The 7,561-nt window shown below is 34.9% G+C and overlaps 1 pseudogene; it reads left to right on the top strand.

Annotated features, from left to right (window-relative positions):
- Nucleotides 1–708: 708 nt before the first annotated feature.
- Nucleotides 709–1,655, top strand: LOC146036952 (olfactory receptor 8D1-like; annotated as a pseudogene).
- Nucleotides 1,656–7,561: the final 5,906 nt, after the last annotated feature.

Below are 7,561 nucleotides of genomic sequence, written 5' to 3'. Positions count from 1 at the left end.
CTATACTGTAGTATAGTATATTTAAAAACCCTGCACTATTGGAAAAGATAATGTCTTTAATAAAAAGTGTACTAGAAAAATGTAATTTACTTTCTTTTATCTTTAGTGATGTAAGTTAAACAATTGATTACAATATTCAAAAATTTAATAAAAGCTAAACAATGTGATATGAAGTTGATGCCTCCCACAGTCTATTTTCAGGTGGCATTATGTTATTATTATTGATATTATTATTACTACCATCAATTCACACCGGTTTTAATGGTACTTTTTATAACATGAAGTAAACGGGGAAGATAAAAGGTTTTAAACTAAAGTCTATGTTTCATAAATGCTACCTGTGAAATGATTATTTTACTCTGATTGAAGCATTTCTGCTTTAGATTTTTTTTTTTTTTCATTTGTGAATTTTATTCACTGTACTTTGTAAGAGTGTTAATGAGATGATGTACTTCATATAATAAGGTTTGACTTTATTTTTATTTAATTGGATTTTAAATGTTAATTAACAAAATAATAATAATAATAATAATAATAATAATACTCAGGGTATTATATATCTAAGAATTTAGAGCATAACAAATTAAAAACACAAGTTTATTATATCCATAATTTTTCTTAAATAGAAGTTAATTTTAGTATGCTACAAATTGAGATTACGTTTAACCTTATGTTTGATCTCATAGATGTCCTAAATGAAGCTTTATTATGAACTCCACAAATCACATGAAGTTGGCATATTTTATTATTAGAGGCATCTCAGATGATCCAGAACTTCAGGTTCCAATCTCCTTAATGGTGTTACTCATTTATCTCACAACTCTTGGTGGGAACATGACCTATCTTCTACTAATCTGCTTCGAACACCATCTTCACAGTCCCATGTACTTTTTTCTGGCCAACTTATCCATCCTGGATTTATCTTCTACCACCATAACTCTACATAAGGTCCTTGCTAATCTAATCTAATATCACAGGATAAAACGATATCACTCCAGGCTTGCATGGCACAAATGTACATATTTGCAGTCTTAACAGGAGATGAGCTGTTACTCTTGACAGCCATGAGTTACGATCGATATATGGCAATCTGTAAACCCTTATGCTATCACATGATCATGAATTACAGGTTTTGCGTTCTATTAGCTGTTGCCTGTTGGGTTTTGGGTTTTTTGGAAGCACTACCTCATGTTGTTATTTTATCAGGAATATTTTGTTATAAATCTCAAGAAATAAACCACTTTTTCTGCGATCTTTTGCCAATAATAAAACTCTCCTGTTCTGATACATCTAATATTTCTCTAATTATTTTTATTAGTGGTCTTATCCACTTTATGTTGTCCTTTGTTTTAACTTTTATGCCTTACATATACATTATTTTTACCATTTTAAATATCCAATCCAGTATTGGAAGGCATAAAGCTTTTTATACATGTTCACAACACTTCACGGTAGTCATTCTTCTATACACAACATTGATTATTCAATATCTGAGACCAACTGCTTCGGAAAATTTAGATTACAACAAACTATTCTCTCTTTTTAACACACCAGCTGTTCCCATGCTCAATCCACTGATTTATAGTTTAAAGAATAAAGACGTGAAGATGGCTCTAAGGCAAAGATTGAAATTACTTGGATATTATAAATGTTGATTAAAACAACAAACTAAAAGATATTTCCTTCCAAAATACTGTTAAAAATGTACTTGGGATATTTTTATTGCAGTAATGGATTGTACTGTTATTTTCTCCCTTTCATAAAGTTTTAAAATGCATCCACACTCTCTTCATTTCTTGTTATGTTTACATATTCCTACATGAGTCAGAAACTGCTCCCTTATTTATTTTATTTGATATACATTAGTCCAGTAAGAATACATTTGTATGGATATTTTTTGCTATTAGTGACGTACCCAAGCTTTAGATTGTTACATAAATGTTGTTCCAAAAAATATAAAAATCTATCTTTAAATAACTACATTTTTTTTAAATAAGTACAAAGAATAATAGTTGACTTTTCACTTCAATTTGCTTTCAAAGTCTGTTGATAGATTCCTTGTACTGAGTGTCCTAAAAAAAAGTCATTTTAGCTACAATGTTTCATGGTTCTCTGTAGGTCTGTCTTGATAATCTACTGACATACAGGGTGAGATTTAATAGGATGAGAGATTCAGAAAGTGAGAGATTTGGTAAGAAATCTCCTTTTTTTTTTAAAGCGGCAATCATTTACACTGCAAAATCAGTTTGATTTTGCAGTGTAAATGATTGCTGCTTTAAAAAAACTGGAGATTTCTTCCCAAATCTCTCACTTTCTGAATCTTTCATCCTATTACATCTCACCTACAGTATTTAGTTTGCCCTAAAAAAGAGCAGGAGACTCTAATTATATTGTGTAGAGACTTATAATTTCACTTGTTTTGCATTTGAATTTCAGCTTCATATTGTAAGTGTGACTAAATCTTTACATTTAAATGTACCTAAATACTATACTAAAACAATTAATTTATTTATTAAGATTCTTACAAGAAGCTTGATTCAGTGACTGTTTTTTGGGCTTTTTTAATATATTATTTTTCATAACTTTTGCAAAGCGTGTTTATCAGCTTTTAATCTTTGGACCGGTGTATCTTGGAGGGCTTTGCGGTGTGGATCCGAAGGACTGTGGCTGTCTGTTTCCGGAAACGGGGAACCCAGGACTGAAGGACTTTGAACATCATTGCCTGCTGTTTTGCCCCTAAAGGATCACTTGTCTTGTGCTTTTACCAAAGTCACTTTATTGTAAGTGCAATTATTGTATTAAATCTTTTTTTATTCAATTGATCTGCACTATGCTCTGTTGTATTCTGTCTCCCCTGTTTTATTATTAGGGGAGAACCAGAGAACTCTGCAATTTGGTACTACACTCTGTGAAATCAGTTAACCAGTACCCTTTGAGCATAAGTATTTATTATAAGGTGTATCGTTCCTTATTCACATATTGTCACCTTGAGCGCTGACTTTTCAAATTCACTATCCCCTTTTCACAGATAAGTTATATTTTTCCAAAATGAATATCTTCCTTGATTATTTAATCCTATTATATTTTTAAATATTGTTTATTAGGCCACTCAGATTTAGATTATTAATATTATTAATATTATTATTATTATTCTTTTTTTTTATTTATATAGTGGTCTATTTCTACTAGGACTCAGGTGCTTAACAGTTTGAAGATAATCCAGTTTAGATTTCCAACAAAATTACAGAAACTATGTACATAATAAGAGGTTAGAAAAGCATGAAGTACGGGGAACAAATAAGTGAGGCAGCCATTTTGGGTCAATAATAACAAGGATCCTTTAAAGTTCCATGCAGATCACCTAATCTGTTATTTTAATCTCTTACCAGCACTTTATCTTTACACATTATGTAAAATCACTGCAGATTGATAATACAACCAGGGGGTATATTTTCTCTCTCCCCTACCACCCTAACCCTCCCTGCCTGATGCCTAACACTAACCCTCCCCCATAGCCTAACCTTAACCCTCCTCCTGATGCCTAACCCTTCCCCTTCCCCCTAAGGGCCTAACCATAACCTTTCCATATACTGTATAGTGCATAACCATAGCCCTCCCTCCCTACAGCCTAACCATAACCATTCCCCCACCAACCCCCCCTTAGTGCCTAAACCTAATCCCCCCTCCATGTGCACTGACTAACAATAACAGACTCTGGTATTCTTATGATCGGGATGCTGACTTTTAGTATTCCAACATCAGCATCTCCAGTGAGGTTGGAATTTTGATGCCAGAGTTGTGGGTACTGGTCAGGATTCTGGTGCTTGGATTTTGCAACTTGTGGAGTCCTGTAAGGCATGAGATTTGAAGTCATGCTCTTTATGCAGTTCATAAGCATACGCTTATGTGTTTCATGTCTATAATCTACAGATATTTTACCTAAATCCTTTTAATATAAAAGACATAAAAAATGACAGATTATTCTATAGTTTAGATTGTGTTCAGTGGTGTAAACCTCCATTGTTCTGTTTTATGTATACAGGTTGAGTTTCCCATATCCAAAAATCTGATATCCAAAATATTTTGAAATCCAAATGTTTTTTGTGATATAGTGACACCTTGGCTTTTGATGGTTTCATGTACTCAAACTTTGTTCCATGCACACAATAATTAATATTTTTGTAAAAAATTACCTTCTGGATATTTGTGTAAGGTGTATATTAAACATAAATGTATTTCCTATTTAGACTTGGGTCCCATCACCAAGATATGTCATTAAAGTATACAATTTTTCAAAAACTATGGAAAAATCACATGCTGTATCCAAAATACTTCTTGGTCCCAAGCATTTTGTATATAGGAGACTCAATATGTATTCCAACTGAGCAAAAAAAAAAGAAAAACATTGATTTTTTTTGTCTGTGTTTGACAGCCAGGATATACAATGCTAGTTATGAGGACCATCATTAGGTTCATGGGCTTGTAGCTCAACCTCACCATATTCAATTTGAAAGTTATTGCACAGTGAGGAAGGTAATGTTATTTTACATGAGTAAATATTACAGTTTACTAGTGTATGTTTTTTTTTTATATGAGTAAAATAAGTACTGTATGTTTTTTTTTTTTTTTTTTTTTAATAAGTAGATTTTTTTTTCAGAATTTACCCTCTCTTACCAAAGGCCATCTTACACTAAGTACATATGAATTAATCTTCAGTTAATACAATTCAAAAGATGTACAGTCTCTTAACAGAATGGCCAAATATAAGTTAATAACCTATATACAAGTTAATAACCTATATATTTTTTAACAAATACAAAATAAAGTTTCCAAAATAAAATTTTGGATTATCAATTGTCCATAAACATCTCTGCAGTTATGGTGCGTCCTGAGCTGAAATTTTGTCTCAAATGCACATTTCTCTAAGGAATAATATGGTGATAAACATCTTATGACTCTCCACCAGTCTCCAAACTTTCAAGCGTTCCCTGAAAACTCACCTCTTCAGGCAAGCCTATCATATTTAAATTCTACATGCATAACCATCTGAGGCACTTATGTATTATATAGCTTTTCTTCTGGACTTGTAACTTGGTGGGACTGCTATGCTATTACTGATGCCTGTCCTTGTGTTTCCCCCCTATTTCCCTATAGATTGTAAGCTTGCAGCAGGGCCCTCTAACCCCCAATTCTGTCTGTTGTTGCCCAGTTTGTCTTATCACTGTCTACTATTGTAAAGCGCAACGGAATCTGCTGCGCTATATAAGAAACTGTAAATAAATAAATAAATTATGACACTGTCATATGATGCCAACAAATTTCCTTATAATAATAGGAATGCCTCAACGTGTTTCGTATGGCAAAATAAAAAAAGAATGACATCTCAGGAATCCAGATAAGCTCTACTTTGAAACTTATATATATTATGCCATAAATACATTTGTTTTTATATATTACTTCAATCTACGTTATCTCTTCACTTTGCATGCTGCTGTCCTTACAGAGAGTATGAACTCCAAGAACAAGGCTATACAATTACATTCTCAAAAGCTGCATTGGGCAAAATGAAATATTTTTGTCTCTTTAAATGTTATGTGTTTATCTAATTTAACTAATTTACTGCATCACAGAAGTCTTTTACTGTGTTACATATTTAAATATATGCTGCATGAAAGATACAATGTGGAAACACTATATTAGAAGCAGTGACTTAACAATAGCCCCACAGACCCTGCGGTCGTGGGGAGGCCCTGAGTAAATGTGAGCATCGCGGGTTTGCGGGACCATCGCTGCACTGCTACTGCCTGCCGGGACCTGCAGTTCTACTTGCCTGCAGTCCCGACTCTCGGCGCTCATCCTGCTGCTGCTAATGAAAAATGGCTCTAACAAAATGTCCGCCCACTTACAGCAGACAGATTTTGAGGATGCTAGAGGAGGTAGCCTCCTCTAGCATCCTTAGAAATGGTCTGCTGTAAGGGGGCAGACATTTTGTTGGAGGCATTACACAGTAGCAGTAGGAAGAATGCCAGAACTGCAAACAAGACCAGGTGGTGGCAAGAGGAGGACCAGAGGAGTGAGAGGGAAAGAGAAAGGGGGAAGGATAATAGAGGGCATGTTGGGGGGCTCTTCCAAATTTCCTGGCGGGGCGCTTATTTTGTAGCTACGCCACTGATTAGAAGCATACAAACTGTTAAAGTTGCAAATACTTAGTAATATTAGTTAATTGTCCATAATTAGATCATTCTAGGGTAACAATATAATTAAAGAAGAAAAAAAAAGGAGGAAGCAGAGCTGTAACCACAATGAATAAGGACTCAGTGGTTAATTAAATAATCCTTTTATATATAATAATATGTTCAGTATAAAATCTCATTTACATTAACACTTACATATAATAATCACATATAACCAAATTTGACCCCATTGCGGTACCTACTTTTTGTACATAATAGGTGTTGCAGTATAGGAAAAGGTTGCATGGCATCACAAATTCTGCAAGTTCTGCCAAGAATTAAGTGAGGGGGTTCCAGATTTATCCTTTTATGGAGTGCCTCACTCAGGGGGTTATTCTAGTCCATTCTTTCTGACAAAATCCTTCTTAGATGGACAAAACCATGTGCACTGCGGGTGGGGCAGATGTAACTTGTGCAGAGAGAATTAGATTTGGGTGGGGTTTTTCTTCAAAGTGAGATCTATATTAAAGTGTAAAATCATGCAGTCAGTATTTTCCCTGCACAGAAACAAAATAACTCACCCAAATCTAAATCTCTCTGCACATGTTACATCTGCCCCCCTGCAGTGCACATGGTTTTGTCCATCTAAGAAGGATTTTGTCAGAAAGAATGAACTAGAATAAACCCCTCAGTGTCCTAAGGCCATCTTTTTTTCTTGGGGTAAAGCTCACCTGCCAAGTACCTTATGGCTTTTAAAGGTGAGACAATCCCAAACACAGCATCTGAATTAGTATTAAAGAGGCAGCTGTAACAGGTTTTAGGTAAATGAGCTTATCTAGGGTGCATGAGAAAGCTATGATCACAGTAACAGAGGTTAATTAAAAATCAACCCAAATATATAGATACAGAAGTACTAACACACTCGCCATTCCTACGAATGGGGTGCAAACAGCACCCACACTTCCCAGGCTGGGGTGCAGTGGCCTGTGACCACACACTCCTGTAGACACCGCTAGGGGAATTACCTCACTTGATACGCCTGGAATCGGTCCCGCTAGTCTCCTTCGGTTCACGGTCTGGAGTCTTCTCTTACCATAGGATGGGTACACAAATCAATCGACACACTTTCTCAATTGATGCTTTATTCTGGGCCTGCAACTAGGGGCGCCAGCTGATTTCGTACCTTGAAATGGGGTGAACAGCACGTAACAATATAACACACTATCAAAGTGCAAACATCATTTGGAATACAACAGTACAGTAGCCCTAGAACAGTAATGGCAATTATTTACGATTATCGCTAACACATATATCATGAAATATTACTTGCACCACTTAAGCCTATGTACCCGGGTACTATCGTTAGCTAAGACCGGTCAGTCCTCAAT

The sequence above is a fragment of the Crinia signifera genome, chromosome 9 (genome assembly GCF_055691185.1).
Source record: "Crinia signifera chromosome 9, ASM5569118v1, whole genome shotgun sequence".
NCBI classification, from domain to species: domain Eukaryota; kingdom Metazoa; phylum Chordata; class Amphibia; order Anura; family Myobatrachidae; genus Crinia; species Crinia signifera.
The sequence above is the reverse complement of the archived record's forward strand: the minus strand, read 5'-3'. Positions and strand labels throughout refer to the sequence as shown.